Source organism: Ambystoma mexicanum, chromosome 1q (assembly GCF_040938575.1).
Source record: "Ambystoma mexicanum isolate Mex_15411 chromosome 1q, UKY_AmexF1_1, whole genome shotgun sequence".
Taxonomy (NCBI): domain Eukaryota; kingdom Metazoa; phylum Chordata; class Amphibia; order Caudata; family Ambystomatidae; genus Ambystoma; species Ambystoma mexicanum.
The window spans coordinates 434,846,352-434,866,503 of NC_090922.1; the positions used below are offsets into that span (position 1 = coordinate 434,846,352).

The following is a 20,152-nucleotide window of genomic DNA, read 5'->3' on the forward strand; positions in this document are numbered from 1 at the left end:
GCTCTTATTTTTTACTGCTATCCTGCACTCACATTTGAAATATCAAAGATTGTCATGTAATTTTAGATGGAAAAACTATTTTAAACGAAGAATGAAAAACAGAGTTACAGTTATTACTAATAAAGTGAAATTTACAGTACACGCATTGGCAACACTAAGGTGCAAACATTCAGTCCAAATAAATTATCTGTAATACCTGGCGGTCTTACTTCTGAACTAGTACAAGTCCCTCTCTACACTTCAAGGGGAGGTCATTGATCATTTTGTCTGTGAGGAATTGTGGTCCAAGAAGAAGTCTAAAACCCCAGTAAATTTGATCCAAGCTTTGAGAGGGCCGAATATCAGGGATGACGCCAATGGGAGGCCCAGAGATGCACTGCAAGCAGAACCCACATCTTTGCACCCGATAGGTGCTCCAACAATGTCCTGACAACTTGAGGAGTTATGTCCTTCTTTTCCTGTCCTGGCTGAGCCAATTGAAATATGGTGCAGGGCACTGGGGGGACCCTGGGAAAAACATAAGAGCGAGGGAAGGCCCAGACCTCGCCAAAAGGATACTATACTGAGAGCGTCGACTCGCACAGCCCCAAGAAGAGCCAGAGAATCCAAATTCCTGCCTTCCTTCTAGGCCACGTGATTCGTGCTGCGAGGTGCGAGGAGGGATGAAATTATAGCCCAGAACGGGGGTGGAAGTCCTTGGAGAGGTGCCTGCCTGTCTGGGAGCGAGTGAAGTGTGTGAGTGAGTATGGTCTTGGCTTTCCCCCTGGGGCCCTGTCTGCTCGTACCAGGTGCACTGCTACATATTATCCCCATATATATGGTCGCCGTAAATAATATCGCCGGGAAAAGGTTGTGGCGATATTATATGGGTGACCATATATATGGAGACAGGGGCAAAAAAAAAAAAAATACAAAAAAAAGAAACAAAAAATATATAAAGTTTGAGGGTTGCGGGGGTGTCCCCCGCATGTTCTATGCAATAATGTCGCCACAAAAAACGGCCATTTTTTGGCGATATTTTTGCATGGCGAGATTTTTGTGGCGACATTATTACATGGAACCATTATCTGGCTTGTGACAGATGACGACTGCAGCATCACCCATGTGGAAGAAGATAGACTGACGCGGCTGGGACCAATGGCCTGGCATCTCCTATCGAACAGGTGACCTATGTATAGGGTCTCACCAACCAGCCGTGCAGGTTTTTACTGTGTGTGATAACGTCACTGATGATGCTGTGGACTTTCTTAATGTGCTGAACATGCTGGTTTTGCCAGAATGTTCTGCAGCAGCAGTTCTTTGTTGGCGCTTTTCATTTTTGTGTGGAAATAAACCTGTTATTCTTGCAAGAGGTGTATTTGGCCTTTTTCCCTAGTGGGTTGTATTTTTTCTGGTGTGAGAGTCTATGGGCTTTCCTAAACGTCTCACAGTCAACAGCCTTATGCTAACTTAATTTTTGGAACAAATGGATTCTAAATTCATATTAATTGTTTACAACAAATCCACGGTGGAGAATCATGACTTTATATAACAAATATATTGAAAATTCTATGTCAAGGCTCTGATTATGCTTGTTTAAATTTTGCTTACCACCAACATAGCCACCTGATCTACTGGTCTAAAATTAGACATTTTTAAAAGTCCTCTCGTTTGACCAATCTGGTGCCTTCAAAATGTACTCCAGGCGTGCTCCCAATTTAAAGATTGTGGATGCCATGGCGCCTGTAGTCGAGTGAGCGCCAAACTGACCCACATCAATGCCCGCTTGACCCGTACTCCATTTTACCCATCTTGCTAATGTAGCCGACGGCACAGCCTTAAATGGCTTCTTTACCGTGACGCTCCCCTGCCAGGCCCAGAACTATGTCTTGTCTGAGTGGAAGCAAAATTGGAGCGTCGTAAGACACTTTCAGCAGGTCTGGGAACCAAGCCTGACCTCGCCAATCCGGGGTCACCAGTATCACTCTTTCTTCCTGTCTTCTGACCTGCTCTAACGTTCGTGCTACCATGGTGAACGGCGTGGACGCATATTCCGTTGCTGGTACCCAAACCAGGAGAAAGGCGTTTGTCACCAACGCTTCTGGGTCTGGTCTGCAACTGAAAAACCTGGACAGTTTCCTGTTCAGTCTCAATTCGAACAGGTCCGTCTGACATGGGCCTCTCCGTCTCAAGATCTCCTGGAAAACTGACTCCTCCAGTTGCCAATCACTGGTGCCCCTCAGGTATCTCAAATTTCAGTCCGCTACCTGGTTCTGTACCCCCAGCAGATCTGCAGTTACGCTGACTCTCCCCTGAAGGCAAAAGTTATGTTATGTTATAGGTACTTATATAGTGCACCGTCACCAACGGAATTGGTCCCCAGGCGCTCTGGCGGATCTGTAAACAGGAAGGAGGTCGGGCAGGGTTAGTCTGGAGGAGGGGAGTAGGAGAGTGGGAGAAGTGGTGTGCTGTTGGCAGCTTCAGCTCGGTATACACCGAGTGCTGGGCTTTGGTGCAAGTATCAGATCGGGCAAGGCCTTGTGTGCTGTAGGTGCTGTTTATGTGTTGTTGATGCGGTGTGGTAAAGTGTGTGCAAATTGCTGGGAGAGAAATGGTTGTGACTTTTGTGTGGGTTGAGTATGCAGAAAATTGAGGGTTGGGTTAGTGGGGTCTGTATCCTGATTCAGGTACTTCTAGCTCCATTTGAGCTGTATCCCTGTGGGTGGGGTTGTTGCTGGTTCCTTATGGACCGTCTCGCTGTGGTGGTGCTGCACGGATCCAGCTGTATCATAGTGAGTACGTTCCAAAAGTCCTTGGCTAGCTCTGCCAGCATGCTGGACCTTGTCCCCCCTAGGCGATTAATATACCTGACTGCTGCGATATTGTCCATTTTGAGAAGGATGGTGCACCTTGCACCTTCCTGCGAATTATCCTGCTGGCAGTTCGAGGCAATTTATGTGGAAAGCTAGTTGCTCCTCTAACCACCTCCCGTCGGTTGACAGGTCGCCACGCTAGGCTCCACAGCAACAGCGGCTGCATCTGACTCTATAACGAGGTCCACGGAGGAGCCAAATATCTCCATGCCATTCAAGGCTTCCATGTGGTGATACCACCACTCTAGTTCCGCCCTTGTTTCCTGAGAAACGGGGACCATCTGCTCATATGACAATCCTTGTCTGATATGCTCTATCTTTAGGCACTGTAATGAAGTGGCCCCAGGTAAATGGCCTGAATCGAAGAATGACAGACGGCCTACCAGTCTGGCTATCCCCCTCAAAGAAATCACCTCTTTTGTCATCATGTTCTTCATTTCCCTCTTGATAGAGTTCACCTTCTCTAACGGTAAACTGAGGGTACCCTGCACTGTGTCTAGAATGAACCCTAGAAATGATTTAAACTGGGATGGGACCAACTCTGATTTCTCCCAGTTTATCAGAACCCCAGTTGTTGTAACAAGTCTGTCGTGATCTTGACTTGCTCTGAGATCAGTTGCCTGTCCTGCACATGATGCCTATATAATATATGTCCAGTTAAAAATCAATCCGACCCCCTTGCTCTCTGAAGTGTCCCACAACTGGCTTCATTAGTTTGGTAAAGCACCAAGGGGCTGAGGCTAGTCCGAATGGGAGACTTACAAATTCCCATCTCTGACCTCTCCAGAGGAATTGCAGTAGCTGCCGTTGACTCTGGTAAATGAGGACCGTCTGGTAGGCATCCCGGAGGTCTTTTCGAGCCAGCTAGTCTCCCTTCTGGAGCATGTGCCTCAGTAGACCAATTCCCTCCATCTTGAAGTGTCTGTACACCAGGAATGAATTCAGTGCTCTGAGGTTGATCACTGGCCTAACTTTGCATCTGCCCTTCACTAAAAACATGTTGCTTAAGAAGCCCCTTCGATTTCCAACCGCCCGTCTGATGGCCTTTTTTAGCCACAGCTTCTCTAACTTTGTGTCTAGCAATAATTTGTCGTCCCTGCTGAACCCGACTGGCCTCGGAAGGTACCCCTGTACTGGTTCCAGCCAGAATTCTAAGAGGAAACCCTGAACTGTTGGCAAAACCCAGGCATCTGAGGATAACTCTTTCCATCTTTGCATACGCTGCGCCACTCTCCCCCCCCATTGGAGGGATCTCTGTGTTTAGCGCCCCTGCTAGCACTACTCCTTCTCTCACCTGCGTGGTTTTGTTGCTGCTGCCTGCTGTTGCCTCTCCAGCCTCTGCCCCTGCCCCTTCCCCTGAAGAAGGGGTTGGCCCGCCGGTCTTCCTGTTCCCTCCAATGAGCTCAGTAGCCCGAGGACCTGTATTAGGGGTACCGGCTGGCCGAGCGGCCCTTGCCTCTGCCAGCCCTGTCGAAAATCTTCCTCCCAAAGATCTTCTTTAGAGAGGCCTGTGCTTTATCAAGTGTGGCGTATGTGCTAGTAAACCTTGGAATGTCTTTGATGAATGTCTCCCCAAACTGTTTGCACTTGGCAGCTGCCGCTGCTTCTGATGGCGCTAGTTCTCCCAACTTGATGAGAATAGAGTGCCCCCTCTCTGTTGCAATGGCACTAATTGCGTTGCCCAAAAGACATACTGCTCTTTGAGCCCATCCTGAGAGGACCTAGGGGTCGATAGCTTCCTTTCTCTGCTTAGCCTCCTTTGCCAGTTGCCATTTTTATGTAATTGGCCCAAGCACATCGAGTAGTTTGTCCTGGCAAGGTTGTCCAGGAGCGAACAATGCCTTTTTTGATGTCTTTGCCATACCTTCCCATGAAGGTCAGCATGCTGTCATCCATTTCGGATGTCTTGGCTACCCCTTCCGGCACTCTGGGCCTAGGACATTCCGACCTCATCTTACTCCTGGCCTCTTTACTCAAGGGTCCTGTGAGCCTTCTTTTTAGGTAGGCTGTAATGTTCTCCGGAGGGTCCCACTCAGATGACCTTGGGTGCACTAGTGCATCTGGGTGGAATTTGTCACCTTGAGGCTCCTCAGTCATAGGCTTGCTCCTCTTGCCCCTGCGCCCTGTGGCGTCACCCGAAGAGGAGTCCTCAGACTCTTGAGAGCTCCTATCGTCTGTTTCTTCGTTGCTCATGCAGTCCTCCTCAGAGGTATCCTCTGAGCTATCTCAGCCGTATTTGGCCCCTGACCTTACCTTCCTCTTGTCACCCCTTCTCTTATGTGGCGAACCCAGTGGGGTATGTACCCTGCAGGTCTTCTTTCTTCCCCCTTTGCAAGCTTCTCTCCTCAATTTTGCCATGCCCTGAGAGAAAGCTAGGAGGTCCTCCATAATGCCCCCCCTGCCTTCACACATGGGGTCCCTGCCGGCACTCATGACTTTCTGTACCGCCTGGCTCATTCTGATGCCATTTACGTGCGGGCCGTCGTAGTCCTCCTCAGAGTACTCTCTACTCATGTTAATGACTGTGCCGGGTTTGACAAATATATGCAACTTACCTGGGCTGCCCCCATCAATCCTGTTTTTATTTTATAGCTAGGCAAGTCAAGTCTTGAATAACAGTATTACTTGGGACTGTGGCCGTCAAAAACTAGGAGCTGTTCTTGGGTCTGGGGACTCTTGGAGGTTGTACAGTTTCCCCTGGGACTGTGCCCGCCACGCACCTCTTTCTCCTCTGCAGGCTGATTGTCTGCTGTGCGCCCTCGCCACCAGCAGATGGTGTGTAGGGATTGCGGCTTCCGTGCTCTGCACTCGCCTGTTAGTTCGGAGTTGACGGCTCCATTATGCCCTTCCAAATTTTACTTTAATTGTGTCCTCAGACAAGGACCTAGCACTGGCACACTTGATCGGGCCGTCTCCTCACGGAAGCTTCACTATGGCACCAGATCATCTTGCGGTCCCGTCGCGTCCCATGCAAACTTCCGTGTGGATACTGCCTCCTGCTGATTTTAGAACGCCAGAGCTGCAGCCATGTTGCGCGTCCTACCTGTGGATACGCTCCGTCCACCAAGCCTCACGCTATGCTCTCGTCACCACACTGCGCACCAACATACACACCACAAACAATATACTGTCACAGTAAAAGAAATCATAAATGCTTATCTCAGCTGCTCAAGCAGCAAAGAAAGATGAAGGAAGGAAGACGGGGTGTTTATTATGGACTCTGGGACATGATTGGACTTTGGTGATCACGTGGATTGTGGAACCAATTGAAAACAAACTTCAAATTTCTCCTGTGTTCATGGATGTTGTAGTTCATTTGACAGTTTGTTTTTACGTGAAAGTAATTGTTTGGCTGCTCGAGAAGTAAAGAGTTGAGTCTAGCATAATCCGAGCCTCGGAGTCTTGACATAGAATTACAATATTGCCACTGTACGTACCACACGCACACGTTTTTTCCAATAATAGTACTGTGAGTACACACGCTTGATGGGTAGCACCTTTACTGTAAGTACACCTTCATGATGGCTTTATCCAATAAGGCCAAAAGAGAATAACTGAGTTTTTCTGAGCAGTGAATGATTGGAGTCTGTAGGTATCCGCAGCACTGACCCCAGATCTGCAAACACAAGGGGCATGGTGCAATCCAATAACACTAATAGGTATGACAAATACAAAATGGAGCTTGAGATCAAGGCAATTGTAACCATATCAAACTTACGTAATTTATTTTATATGTCATTGCTGAGCATCAGGTACATCATGCCACATCCCAGGGTGTTAGATGAAACACTTGTGTATAGGCGCGTTACAAATACCATATCATATCATACCTGGTGGCTTGGGGCATAAGCGGCATCATAGCGGCCAGTATCAGTATGGGACAGTTGTGTCAGGATCAGTGTGACACTTCAGTACATCTGGACCAGCATTACAGAGGCAGGATAAGTGTTGCTTTGCTGTTCATAGAGTTGCTCGGCATTTGTGGGATAGCATAAGGGATAGGCATATATGGTGGTTTGGCCATTAGCAGGCAAAACTTTATATTGTCCTCTTCAAGGTGTCTGCCAACTAACGTTCCTTAATCAGTTCCAAAATGGCAGATTCTGTTATTTTCATCTTCAATGCTTTTTTCTGTTCAACTGAAGAGGGATGAATTGCATTTTTTTGTTGTACCCAGTTTTTCCTGAATAGTTGCAGATTGAGTTCTTGAGATTGTGCCTTAAGCAAGCTCCTGCTCCAGGGTGTGTCTTAGACTCACTGAGTCTGCGCTTGAGCCCTGGCTGGCACGCATTGGGCACGCAAGTAGAAAGTGAAGCTGAAAGAAAATGAAAATGCAGGCTCGTCAGGGAGGGACCACATTTGGAGGCAAGGAGACATAGACCAATGGTTTTCACAAAATATATGCTAACGCAGTGCAGGCTGCAAATTTAATACAAAATCCAATTTAAATCCTAATTAAATACAAAATCCAAATAAGGAGTGCCTGTCACGGGCCACTAAAAGGAGTGGGGCCCATAGGCCGATGCCTACTTGGCCTAATGGAAAATCCGGCACTGAATCGGAGTGCATGACACAGCCTGTCGGCACCAACTTCTGTGTCAATATGTGAGCAGTTTTACAGTTGTCTCCGCTGCTCCCTCCACGCTGCTGCCACAGTGCTCCATCTTACTGTACATGTGAGATCCAATCTTCAACTCATAAAATCTACCATTCCTTCGTCTTCTGTGGCATTAACTTTGTTCTCCAAGGATTCTCCGGCATTTCTGATTCCATTTAGCACTATTCCCTCACATAGCTCCTCAACGTCTTTCTACTTTGACCAGTGGTTGAAGTGAACAGGAGTGATTGAGAGTGGTGCTCCTCTACTTTTTCTAATTAAGTTCTACTGTTCCTATACTTTTAGTAAGAAGTTGAAACTTGCCCTTCATTTGTCTAGGGGTATCTATGGTACGTGGGAGGGGGCATGGCGATGGGGGTTTCTGGGGAGCGGGGACAGGCCAGCAGGGAATATAGTTCCACTACTTCTTATCATACACTTTGACCACTGTCTTTGTGTTAAAAAATTGGTTCTTCCCAATTTTTTGTTTAAAGGGGACCATTTGCGAGTGGGGAAGGAGCCTAAAATCTATATCACAAAAAGTCAACTGGTTACCCCTTCCTCACCTACACACCTGCTAACGGTGGTACTCTTCCGAAGCTGTATGACTTACAGCATTATATCATCCAGAAAACCTTTCCTTTCAAAAATAGAGATTTATTCATTATCTTTTCATAAAGTCATATATACCACAGTAAAAATGTGCAGCCGGACTCGTAATGAGGCACCTGACTTCCCAGTGCCACCAGGAGATTACAACACCGGCAGCCCGGAAAGTCAGACGCCAGTAACATGCAAGTCCCCATTCCCACAGAGTCCTATAGGACTCTATAGCAGTGAGGACACAAGCATCGGCACCGTTGCAAACGGTGCCAGTGCTTCAGGGACCGGTCTGCCTACCGTTGCCGCTATGCCCGGCAGGGTCAGACCTGTCGGGCATAGCGGCTCCGGCAGGCAGACCTGTAATATGCCGGGCCGGTAACCTTACCGGCACCCTTGTTTCCGAACCAGCAAGGTCGTAATGAGGCACTTTGACTCAATACCACAATTCATTCATATCCAGTGACATTTACCAACATTACATCAAACATTACAAATGTCGAAAAACAACTTTTGGTGTCTTGGGAGTTAGTAAGTGATGTAGTTAGAACATTTGTAATCAGTTTTTCAAAAAAACAGTAAGCCTCTTGTTAAAGTTCTGACATACTGAATTTAATTTTAAAAGGTGTGGGAGACAAAAAACCAGAACCCGCTGATTAACAAAGGACCCTGAACAAGAACTAAGAGATAGCTTGTAATTCATGTTGCCTATTTCATCTACATCTGTTTCAGCCCATGTTTCTAAATAGGCATATTCAAAGCGTTTCTGACGGGTATTGATGGGGCTTTCTTCAAGACAAAAATACTTCTGTGTGTGATGACATCAATGGACCCCACTGTCTCAGGATTGACACTCCAAATGAAAAAAAACAGACTGTGATAATTTTTTTTTTAAATACAGAGATTTTTAGGAAAAACATCACAGTGAAACTAGAAGTTTCCCTCTACAGTTCTCACCACTAGCCTTATTGTTGACGCGATGGAGGTGGGCAGAGTGGATGAGTTATTTCTTTTTGGCAATAGAGTTCACCTAGACAGACAGACCCATATCCTGCATTTACTACATTGTGCTCTCAATGAGATACCCTACATAACTGTGTCTCAGTCGTATTTATATTCACCGACCTCAAAGCCGGTGGCGTATCCTTGTTGCACCCTTCACCATAGCTTCTTTTAGATGTTGCGATCTTCACATGATCTTTTAATGGAACTCGCTTTAATCCTCCTATGAATTAAGCGCATACGTAAATGTTTACTATGAACATTATTTATATTTTCTTGTTAAGTCATGGGCAACAAAATGTTTCCATTCACTTCTGTATTTTAGCGTATTAAATGAGTTTTTAATTAAGTTTTTGATAATGCTTTTGATTAATTAGACAACCCGGTATGTCCCTACCCGTGTATCCTTATACATTTACAAGCAACTGCGTTTACAAAAGGTATTGTTTCGATCGAACATGCCTTAACAGTTTCATGTTCTTCTAAAGTCACATGACAACTCAAACGCTGTTGAACACCTTTCTATGCAATCACTGCAACATGTAATTTTTTAAACATAAACATGCAGTTCAGGACATCTTATTAATCCTTAACTCGCGGTATGCGGTCTACTCGGGTCCTCTTGCAGGAGCATTCGGCGTGCTGTTCTACAGAACTGACCTCACTGTTGTATTTCTCTGTGCGTAGTCTGTTTATTGCATTCCTGACGCTAGGCTTTCTCGTGTCTATTTCTGGGTGCCATTTTAGGTGAGGAACATGGCATTTTTACATCGATTGTCATCTATCCATTGACCATTTCTTTACGTTGGTTGTGTACACTGATGCAATATAATTTCAATATTACAGAGTGTTACTAATTATTGCCGTTAGCAATTACTTCCACAAGGTTAGCGCTCTTTGAGCGCGAAAATTCTGAAGGGTCCGCACAGGTGGTATTACAATGATCAGTAAAATTACAACATGCTATTATTCTTTGCACAAGATAATTAATAATTTAATTAGCTGTATTGCTCTCACAAAGTCATTGCGAAAGGTAAGTATTTAAGTATTTATATATTGCTTGCACAAGCAGTTGATCTTATGCTTGTGATTTTCTGAGCCCATCTCCAGGGAAGCAAGCATATCGCATGAATAGGCTCCACTCAATCTTGGTGTTTAGGCCATTTTTCACAGTCTACCTTAAATATCAATTTTTGCTCAGTTTTCTGCAAGATAAGCGGGCCGATTCATGGAATAAATGTGCGACGAAAAGGGGAGCGCAAGCGTGAAAATCGCAGCGCACGGGTGCCAAAGCCACGCACATCGATTCATGGAATTCAGTGCGCGTGTAAATCCTGGGATGTGCGCTAAACTCGTGGGTGGCGCATGCGTGCGCACACGTCATTAAACGGCATGTGCTACGCGCACAGGGAAAGCACACATAGCACAGCGCACACAACAAAAGTGGGCAGAACACGGGGCGTTAACACGCAGAATGGGGAACAGCGCGTGAAAATGTGGGCGTTACGGGGGGAAGTACAGGAGGTAAATGCTCGCAATGCCCACAAGCATGCCAACAACACGTATTCATGGAATCGAACAAGGGAAAGGCGTGCGCCAAAAAAAACGCGCTAATCCGGAAACACGTATGTCAGCAGGAAGCAGGCGTAAGCGGCCCCGCGCAGCATAAAAGTGCGCACAAACAACAAACAAGCTCAGACGCTACAATGAATATATCGTTCCTCGCAGCACTGGTCATGGGACACCGCAGGAGGAGGACGACAGCCAGGCCCTGCATTTTTTTACCCAGGACCAGCCTTTTTGGGATGGCTGATGACCAGCTGTATGGGAGGTACAGGTTTCCACCACACATAATCCTAGACCTGGTGAGGGAGTGGGAGGATGTCCTCACATCACCCACCCTGTGCTCGCAAGCACGGAGCCCCTTGGAAAAGGTGCTCAATGTACTGCACTTCTTGGCTACTGGTTCATTTCAGCGGACAAGTGCCATAGTGGGGGGGTGTCACAGGCCACACAGTCACGCTGCCTACACCAGGTGTTAGCCATCATGACTGCATGCCCCTCAGTCCGCAGGCACATATACATGCCCAGAACACCTGCAGAAAGGCTGGCTGTTGTCCAGCAATTTTACGGGGTGGCACACTTCCCCAAAGTCCTAGGTGCCATTGATTGCACCCATGTGGCTCTACGTCCACACAGGGCCACTGAGCATATCTATCGGAACCGCAAGCACTGGCATTCCATCAACATGCAGGTTGTATGTGATGCCAAGGAAATCATCACCTCAGTATATGCCAACTATCCAGTGTCCAGCCATGATAGTTTCATATTCAGAATATCACCCCTAAACTGGGACCTGGAAGCTGGCCGGCATGGCGACACATGGCTAATTGGTGAGTATAAATGCCTCTGCACATGCATGCATATCAGAAACTGAGAAATGGGAAAACCCCACTAATGACAACCATTATCACCTCCACAGGGGACAGTGCCTACCCCCTGAGCACCTACATGATGACGCCAATTCGGAACCCCACCACACCACCCGAGGTAAGATACAACACAGCCCATATTGCAACCCGGGGCATAGTGGAGCGCACATTCGGAGTGCTCAAGTCCCGCTTTCGCTCCCTTGACCGCTCTGGTGGGCAGCTGCTATATGCGCCCCCAGTAGTGTGCAGAATCATAGTGGCAGCATGTGTCCTGCACAATGTTGCAACCCGCCGGGGCATGCCGGTGAACATGGCAGTGCCCCCACATCCCCAACCACATGCACGGCCGCTGCACATGGGAGGTGAAAGGGCACATGGTGAGGCAGCCCGTACCCAGCTTGTGGCAAATTACTTCACCTAAAATTCCACCCCTGCCGAGTGCACACAGGCCTGGCACATACCAGCTGACAATCAATGATGATGACAAAAGGGACTGTCAACTGTCACAACCATACCAGCCTGAGATTGTTCACCTGGAAGTGTTACATTGTGTGCATCCCTACCTACTTAAAAACACCCAATGCTGTGTCACAAAAAGACACATTCATGCACCAGGAATGACTACCCCCTTGCAAAATATCATATCAAAATAGTGCCATGTCACCCAACCCCTACCCATTTCAGCTACCCAACACACCATGGCATTGCATGCAATGTGAAAGCAACAAAATGAATGCACAACACAGGACACAAGTGTCACAAAGTGCACTGTCCCTAATGTAAACAGGCCACAGACAATATGCTCTCAGTAATCAATAAGAAACAGCACACATGAACAAATACTTACCAGCAACACAAAACATCAGTACAGGATGAAACCGTGGCAATATATGACAGTAAAAAATGAAAGTAGTGCAAGTCTCAAAACCTGACTAAGGCAGCACATCGACCCCTTCCAACTGCAGAGTGTTGCTGTCAGGCAAATGTCTCAGTGTACTGCACACAACATGAACTGCATCTGCAAAGGAGACGGCCTTGTGAAGACATGAAGAACCTACATGTATATAAGGAGAAATACATGGATGCACACGCACATATCAATACACCATGCAGTGTAGAATCCAAAAACAATCCCCACTAGGGATGTACACACAAATTTGACTACAGACTGCCCACACAACTCATGGGAGCCCAAAGTCACTGTGTAAGTTACTGTCACTTGGTCACACCCTTTGCAAGCCCATGGAAAGGGGAAGCAGGAGGGGTGTGTGTGTGTCAGGAAACCAAGCATCTAACCCAAACACAGGACAAGCCTGCATGTGGCCCAGCTGGAATACACAGTGGATGCCCACGGGAGCCACACTGAGCAACACACTGTAAAAATAAAAAAAATGTTAAAAAAATTGCCATGCGTGGACCGGGGGGGGGGGGGAGCATCCAGGAGGGACGAGGTACAGGGTGCACCCCAACACCCACATGCGTGGATGTTGAGAAAAAAATAACCTCCATGGGCTCATGGCCTGCACGGCTACGCTACAATGGGAGAACTGCCGTTGCGGTCTTCACCTTCTGCTGCTACATCAGGAGGTGGCCGTGATATGGGAGGCAGCCCACGCAAAGCCCTGTTATGGTCCTCCATGGCAGCAAGCATGCGGGTCTGGAAGGTTTGGTTCTGCAGGATGATGGTACGGAGATCCCCATGCAGCACCTCACGGGTAGCATGCATTTCTGCCTGCATGGCCTCGCTTGATGCCCGGATCTCCGCACAGGTTGCCTGGAGCTCAGCTGAGAGTGAACATGTGAGCTGCTCCAGCTCTGACCTAAAATTCCGGGAAACCTCACGTTCACCCAAAGTATCTCTGAGGGACCCATGTTCCAACCTCAGGACTTCCCTGTGGGCCTGGGACTCTACAGATATGGCTGCGCACAGAGTCTCCAGTGCAGCCCGTCGGTCCCTGTTGGACGCCAACATGTCCTCCCTGTGTGAGTGGCAAATGGAGTCTGTTGCCTGCTGCTGGAGCTCCATCTGCCTTTCAGGGGGGATAATGGAAGTGGCCACCCTATGCATTGCCTGAGCCATCATTTCACACGATGCCCCCTGTTGTGCTGCTATACTGTACATGGAGTTCCCCCACACAGTATTGCCTGGTGGCGCACGGCCACCGCGTTGGCGGGTACCACACCTGTTTGGGGCAAGGCGATCTGCACCTTGCTGTGCTGGCACTGCATGAGGCTGCAGGACTGCATTCCTCCTTTCATCTGCTGGCCCAGGAACAGGAGCAAATATTGTGGAGTGTGACCCTGCATTCGTTATCCAGTACTTAAATTACACATGTCCCACATGACTATAACCCTGGCATGCATGCACTGTCAATGAGTTGGAAGGGGAGGCAAAAAGCAGAAACTGAGGACTCCAAGATGGAAAAGCAACACATGTGCTGCATGCTGGATAGCACTGGCATCACACACTAGCCTGTGAGTGCCATGTCCAATACACATACATGACACATGCCAGCACACAGATGCGACGTAGCATAGCCATGGTACATTTCACAAGTACAGCCATATGTTAGGAAATCAGTACTGTCACCCATCCATGTGAGATGGACATCATGAGATGAAACATGCAAAATAGTGTGAGCAAACACGCATGTGCCACACGCTGCAGCAGATCCAGTGGTCACTGATACAGTGATGGCAGGCAGATGAATACATCAATGGTTGGTCACTTCAACATGACAGAAGACAACAATGTTCAACATCGAAACAGGGCCCAAAAATTATTGTGTGCAGGCCATTACTCAATCAGCCTGAATAGTTAAATCATTCCCATAACAAGGTAATAAATGTGGGCCATTGTGGGATGTAATCTATGACAAAAGTATGTCACATTTATGGCAGTACGGCAACAAAATGTGTCCTAAAAATGGCAAGGATTGAAACAATCAGGCTGAATGAACAGGAAAACATTTTGAACAATGTTGTTGCAAGATGACAGTTGAAGGGCAACTGCAGTAATCTGGTACAAATTGGCAACTGTGGTCAGAAGGGATACTGTCATACCCAAACCCAAGTCCGGGGAATGGTTTGGAGGGACAACATGGGTGCCCCATACAGTCATGACTACACAGCCTCACCTGGCACTCAATCAGAACACATCACCCAAGCAACATACACATGGATTGCCCACACATGCATGGGCACTCACCGGACAATGCTTCAAGATCTGGTAGGTCTCCCACGCCTCGGATCTGTTCCTCTGTGATGAAGCCTCCAGCGACAGACTCATGTTCAGTGAGTTGGTCGTCCTCTGGTGGAGACCCACCGCCAGTCACCAGAGTAGAGGCATGATTGGAAGCCAGCTTGTTCTTTGCTCTGCGTTTCAGGTCATTCCACCGCTTATAGCAATCATCGGCTGTGCGCCTCACAAATCCAAGGGCACTAATGTGGTCCGCGATGGTCTGCCAGTGGGCCCTACGTTGAGCAGGCGTAGTCTTGCACCCTGCAGTCACCACCATTTTGCGGCTATGTGCCAACACATAGGCCACAAGTGCATCTAGTTCGTCGGCATTGAAGCTAGGCTTCCTTGACGTGCCGGAGTGTGTAGCCGTGCCTGTAGTGCAAGAGCACCCTTCTTCTTGGAAGGTGGTGCGGATCCCGAGTGGCTTACGCCGCTCTGGTTGGTAGGGGCAGAAGCGCAGGTGGACTGGGTACTTGAATTTTCCAAAGGCACAATGACCAATGGTCTCACTGTAGTCATTGGCTGCAGTGTGATGTTGGCAGTACCAACCTCGGTGTGATGGACTTGGACCGACACTGTCCCGGCTGGGAGACTCGGAGCTGGCCTGCAGCCTCCTCACACTGGCTACTTGGGGCAGCAGATGACATTGCTGCCCCAGATCCACGTGGCCTGGTGACAGCAACTTTCACCGCCACACGTGGCTTAGACTTGGTGAAACGGAAGTCAGCCTGGGAGTCATCCTGTGCCGGTTCAGTTGACAATATGGGCCGGTTTAACAAGGGATGAGCTGGGATGGTGTCAGCTACATTTCCCACAACCATTGGAGGGGGTGGGGGCATAGGTGGCCCCGATTGGTCCTCCACACACTGGCCTCTTGGGCCACCCTGCACATCCTGGCCACGTCCACTACCTTGCCCACCTTTTGGAGGCCGGCCACCTTTGCCTCCCTTACTGCTTGGTCGCCTCCCAATCATGGCACTGATGTTGTTGTGCGTATGGGAGTTGCAGTAAACAATTGTCCTGGGCAATTGGGGTGAAAGGGGTAGGGTACTAGATGGACTTCGTACCCTAGTGCTCTAGCAAGGCTCTCTGTGACCCCTGGGGAAGATGACGGGTCACGCAATGCACAGGCACCCCGAAAACATTAAACGTGCACGCAACTCCTGGTAGACCACGTGCATGGAAAAATGAACCCGCACTACGCTGTGGCACCCAGAAACACAAAAATAAGCATATGCGTGATACACGCAGCCTACAATGACCTCTGAAGGGGTAGGCGACACACGGGGGCAACCACAGTTGGAAAATACATGCGCGACTCACTGTCTGCCTTGAAAAAGAATGTGAAAAAGACACGCGTGTGCGTGTTGGCAACACCCCGACCAAAAGAAGAATTGAATGCTGTCTGAGTAAACAGGGAGTACGAACTGGAACCGTTGTGAAGTAATCGCGTGTGAACCAACAAGAAGTACAAGAATCACCCGCTCGCTCTCCACAAAAAGCACGTACAAGAAAATGGCGTCCTACGTGTACCTTTTAGACCAGCCCACACGTGCAACATCACTTAGGCGCGTACACGCTAAGGGCCTTTCCTCCAATTACACGCAGTGACACCCGGACGTGCAGTTTTTTCACGTGTACAATAAACATGCACTCGTGTTGTGGGAAAGGCCTGCGCGCGTAACGTCACAGACGTGCTTACGCACTAAGGGCCTTTGCTCAAATTTCACGCTGACGTGCACTTTCACATGCCAAATCACTCCATATCAAGCTGGCCACGCGACAACACACAGAAGACCACGCTCCTGCCCAGAAGGCCATTTTCCTGCCATCTGCTGCTGCCTGCCTGCTGCCCACATGCCCTGCTATTTGGTGCCTGCACGTCAGCCATCTGCAGGGGTGCAGTTGCTGTGACCACCCCTACTGGAACTGAAGACTCCTGACTAGTATACCATCGCTCCACAGCCCAGCCCCAGGACCCAGTTGCCCACCCACACCTGTCTCTGGGGTTGCCATGTCAGACACAACACCATCTGGCACCACTGGCAACCCCCAGTCAGAGAGGCAGAGGGCTACCAGCTTCAGTGCCAGTGAAGTTGGTATCCTGGTGGAGCAAGTCCTGGGGCAGTATGATGCCCTCTTTGGAAGTTTGCGCGCCGACAATGAAGGACGGAAGAGGATCTGGATGGACATCGTGACTGCCATCAACTAGGAGGGGATGGCAGTCCGCGACATTCAACACGTCCGGAAGCACTGGGAGGACTTCAGGTCCAGGACCCTCAACAAGGCCCGGCGCCTCTTGAAGGCAGCGGACGTCAAGGGGTGCCGGGTTCGCCTAACCAACAACCAAATGAGGGTCCTGGAACGTATACGCCCAGAGCTCCACGTCCAGGTCTTTGAGAGGCAGACCCATCTGGAGTCGAGCGGTAAGTGTACATGCATACTGATTGGACGCTGTGCGTGTTGAGGTGTGCCAGGAGTGTGCAGGTTGCACATTTGTCTTTGTAGGGCCATGTATGGATGCGTATGTACAGGGATGTAAATCCGTCACATGTGAGTTCTCATGTGTTAGACACATCGATGGTGTATGTGTTGGTAAGCATGCTGGCCAAATGCATGTGTGGGTGCACACGTTAACATTTCTGTGTATGTACTGTGGCATGGTTGTGGTGTCACACATGGATGCTGGTTCCAGCTGCATGTATCTGCACTATGTACATGTGCATGTGTGTGTATTTGACAAGTGTGCAACTGTGATACAACATGGATGCATGTGACACTGACATGTAGGAGGCTGATAGCCATCCATGTCACATCTGGCAATCACTGAGACAGGTGGTGGAGATGTACAGATGCATGTAAGTCTGGTGGCGTGTGTGCATGTGCTCTGCACTCCCAGTGTTGCTTGTGACGTCACGCTCACCTTCGGCTGCTCATGCTGTTGTTTGTGTATGTGGTGCTGCCTGGTGCAACATTCCTGTTGATTTGCTTATGTGTGTGAGTTGAAATGACATGTGTGTTGGGGAGTGTGATGCCATGTCTGAGGTTTGACACTGCCACTCATGTACAACTGTCATGTGTGTATCAGACCATTGTACAGTGCCCTGATGCCTGTGTTCAATCTCTCCCTGTCTGCAGCCTCAACTGATGAAGAGGGCGGAGAGGATGCTGTGGAGCAAAGTGGCAGGGATCGCACCGCCAGCCGGAGACGCAAAGCCCAGCTCCCCTCCCATGTTGTCATCTTGTCGGGGAGTAAGGAGTCTGGTGCCACGTCCCAGGCTGCAGCTGCCGAGGGTAGGTCCAAGAGGCGGAGGTCGGAGGTGGACTCCTCGGCAGCAGAAGGGACAGCTGAGACCCCACAGGGTCCGATGGAGGAAGATGGCACAGAATCATCCAGGTTGGTGGGGGGGTTTGGTGGAGGAAGAGGCCGTGGAAGGGACACACACAGGGTCTGGAGGCGGGGATTACACTGGTGCTAGTGGTGCAGTCCAGTGGCAGGGACAGGAGGCAGCACAGGCCGCCGCGGAGGTGCCTGTGTGTAATCCTGTCCCTGATCCTGTGACTGCATCATCCCACACCAGCAGGGATGCCTACGTCCAACCCGTTTTCAGGGAGGGGATGAGCGCACAACAACTGGCCTTCCTCTCCCTGCTGACGTGGCAATCCGGGACAGGGTTGAGCCTGTCCTGGCTGGGATGACATTGCGTCAATGGGGCATGCGAGCTGACCTGCAGTGTTTTCGTGAAGACACTGCACGTCATCTCAGATGCCTCTTTGACCGCGTTGACCTACTAGGACGGGTCACCAGTGCTGGATTCCTCCGTGTGCTGGACATTCTTCCGACCCCCTCCTCACCTGAACCCCCTATGCGCCAGTCGTCCTCCATGCCATCTTCCCGCCCATGTATCACCTAGGTACCCTGTGGAGCTGCCTCTGACCCAGCGGCCAGGCTGGTGGAGGACACATCCCTGCTACAGTCGGGAGTCGGACGTCCAGCAGGGGTGGCCACCACAACAACTGCACCCCAGCCGGAGGAGGACGTGCAGGCAACAAGAGGCAGGGCACAGGCACATCAGCAGCAGGCACAAGGTGGGAGCGATGATGGCTCAGGGCCATCAACATCAGAGGGGCAGGCATTGGCCAGAGGGCAGGAGCACCCTGGATTGGGAGTGTCTTCCGTGTGGCAGCGGTTGGGCCAGGCCATAGATGCGGAGCGGCGGCGGGCGTAAGAAGCACGGCTCACAATGGTCAGGGCGGAGAACTCTATGCGCAGGGCGCTGAGGTGGGCCGCGTGCCTCGAGGCAATTCGCAGGGAGTTGGAGTTGAACATGGCATCGTCCCTGCGAAACCTCGGGCCATGGAAGAGGCCCGCCTCCAGGACATAGACAAGGAGTTCGATGATGCCCTGGCCCGGGAAATCAAAAAGTGAGCAGTCGGACAAGCCCGCCGCCATTGTATATAGTGTGTAGTGTTAGGTTTCATTTTAGTTTTGCTTTATTTTGGGGTGCTTGGACAATGCCCTACCCTTTTGTATATAGTTATTTCTTAGGTCTTTTTTTTATAGGTTTCATTTCATTTGTTGGGCTCATGGACCCTGGATTGAATCGTTGTACATAGTTGAACTGTGGATTTATGAAAACAACATTTTTTTTAATCACCATGGATCAATGGATTTTGCAATTTACGTTTCCTTTGGATTTGCTTTGGTGGACGGAGAGTTTGGACGAACTTTCTTTTGGATTACTTTGGATTGAGACTTCATTTATTTTTTTCATTTTTGGACATGCATTTCTTTTCTTGTTTACAATATTTTTCATATTTTCATTCCATTACCTTCATTTTGTGCAAAATACATTTTGATTTATTACTTCCATGTGTGGTATTTGCTCATTGGTTTACTGCATGTCACAATGTGGGTTTACACAATCACTGGCAGTGTGTGTGTGTGTGTGTGTGTGTGTGTGTGTGTGTGTGTGTGTGTGTGTGTGTGTGTGTGTGTGTGTGTGTGTGTGTGTGTGTGTGTGTGTGTGTGTGTGTGTGTGTGTGTGTGTGTGTGTGTGTGTGTGTGTGTGTGTGTGTGTGTGTGTGTGTGTCAGACATGTGTTGATGTACATAGTTGACTTTTGGTTTGTGTCATGAAATAGGCCTTTCAGTGTGGGGTGGATGGGAAACTTGATTGGGTCTCAAGACTGGGGTGGCGTGCAGTGGGATTTTGGTGGACATGAGGCCCTTGAATGTGCATCTTTATGACATGTTGGGGGGACATGAGTCGGGGCCTGCTGGCAGGTGCCCGTCACTGGTGGGGGGGTGAGTGGGTGGGGGGGGCATGAGTCGGGGCCTGCTGGCAGGTGCCCGTCACTGCTGGGTGGGTGGGGGTGCAGGGGGACATAAGTCGGGGCCTGCTGGCAGGTGCCCGTCACTGCTGGGT

General features: G+C 49.3%; 1 protein-coding gene across 2 annotated transcripts in view; it reads right to left on the reverse strand.

The window, feature by feature from the left end:
- Nucleotides 1-20,152, reverse strand: part of LOC138528336 (F-box/LRR-repeat protein 8-like) — a 370,015-nt gene that overhangs the window by 308,957 nt on the left and 40,906 nt on the right. The window contains exon 2 of one of the 2 annotated variants that reach the window (XM_069639867.1): nt 6,683-7,167. The exons of the other annotated variant lie outside the window; for it this stretch is intronic. The gene's annotated coding sequence lies outside the window, so the exon portion shown is untranslated. The remainder of the gene's footprint in view (nt 1-6,682; nt 7,168-20,152) is intronic. 2 annotated transcript variants of the gene reach the window in all.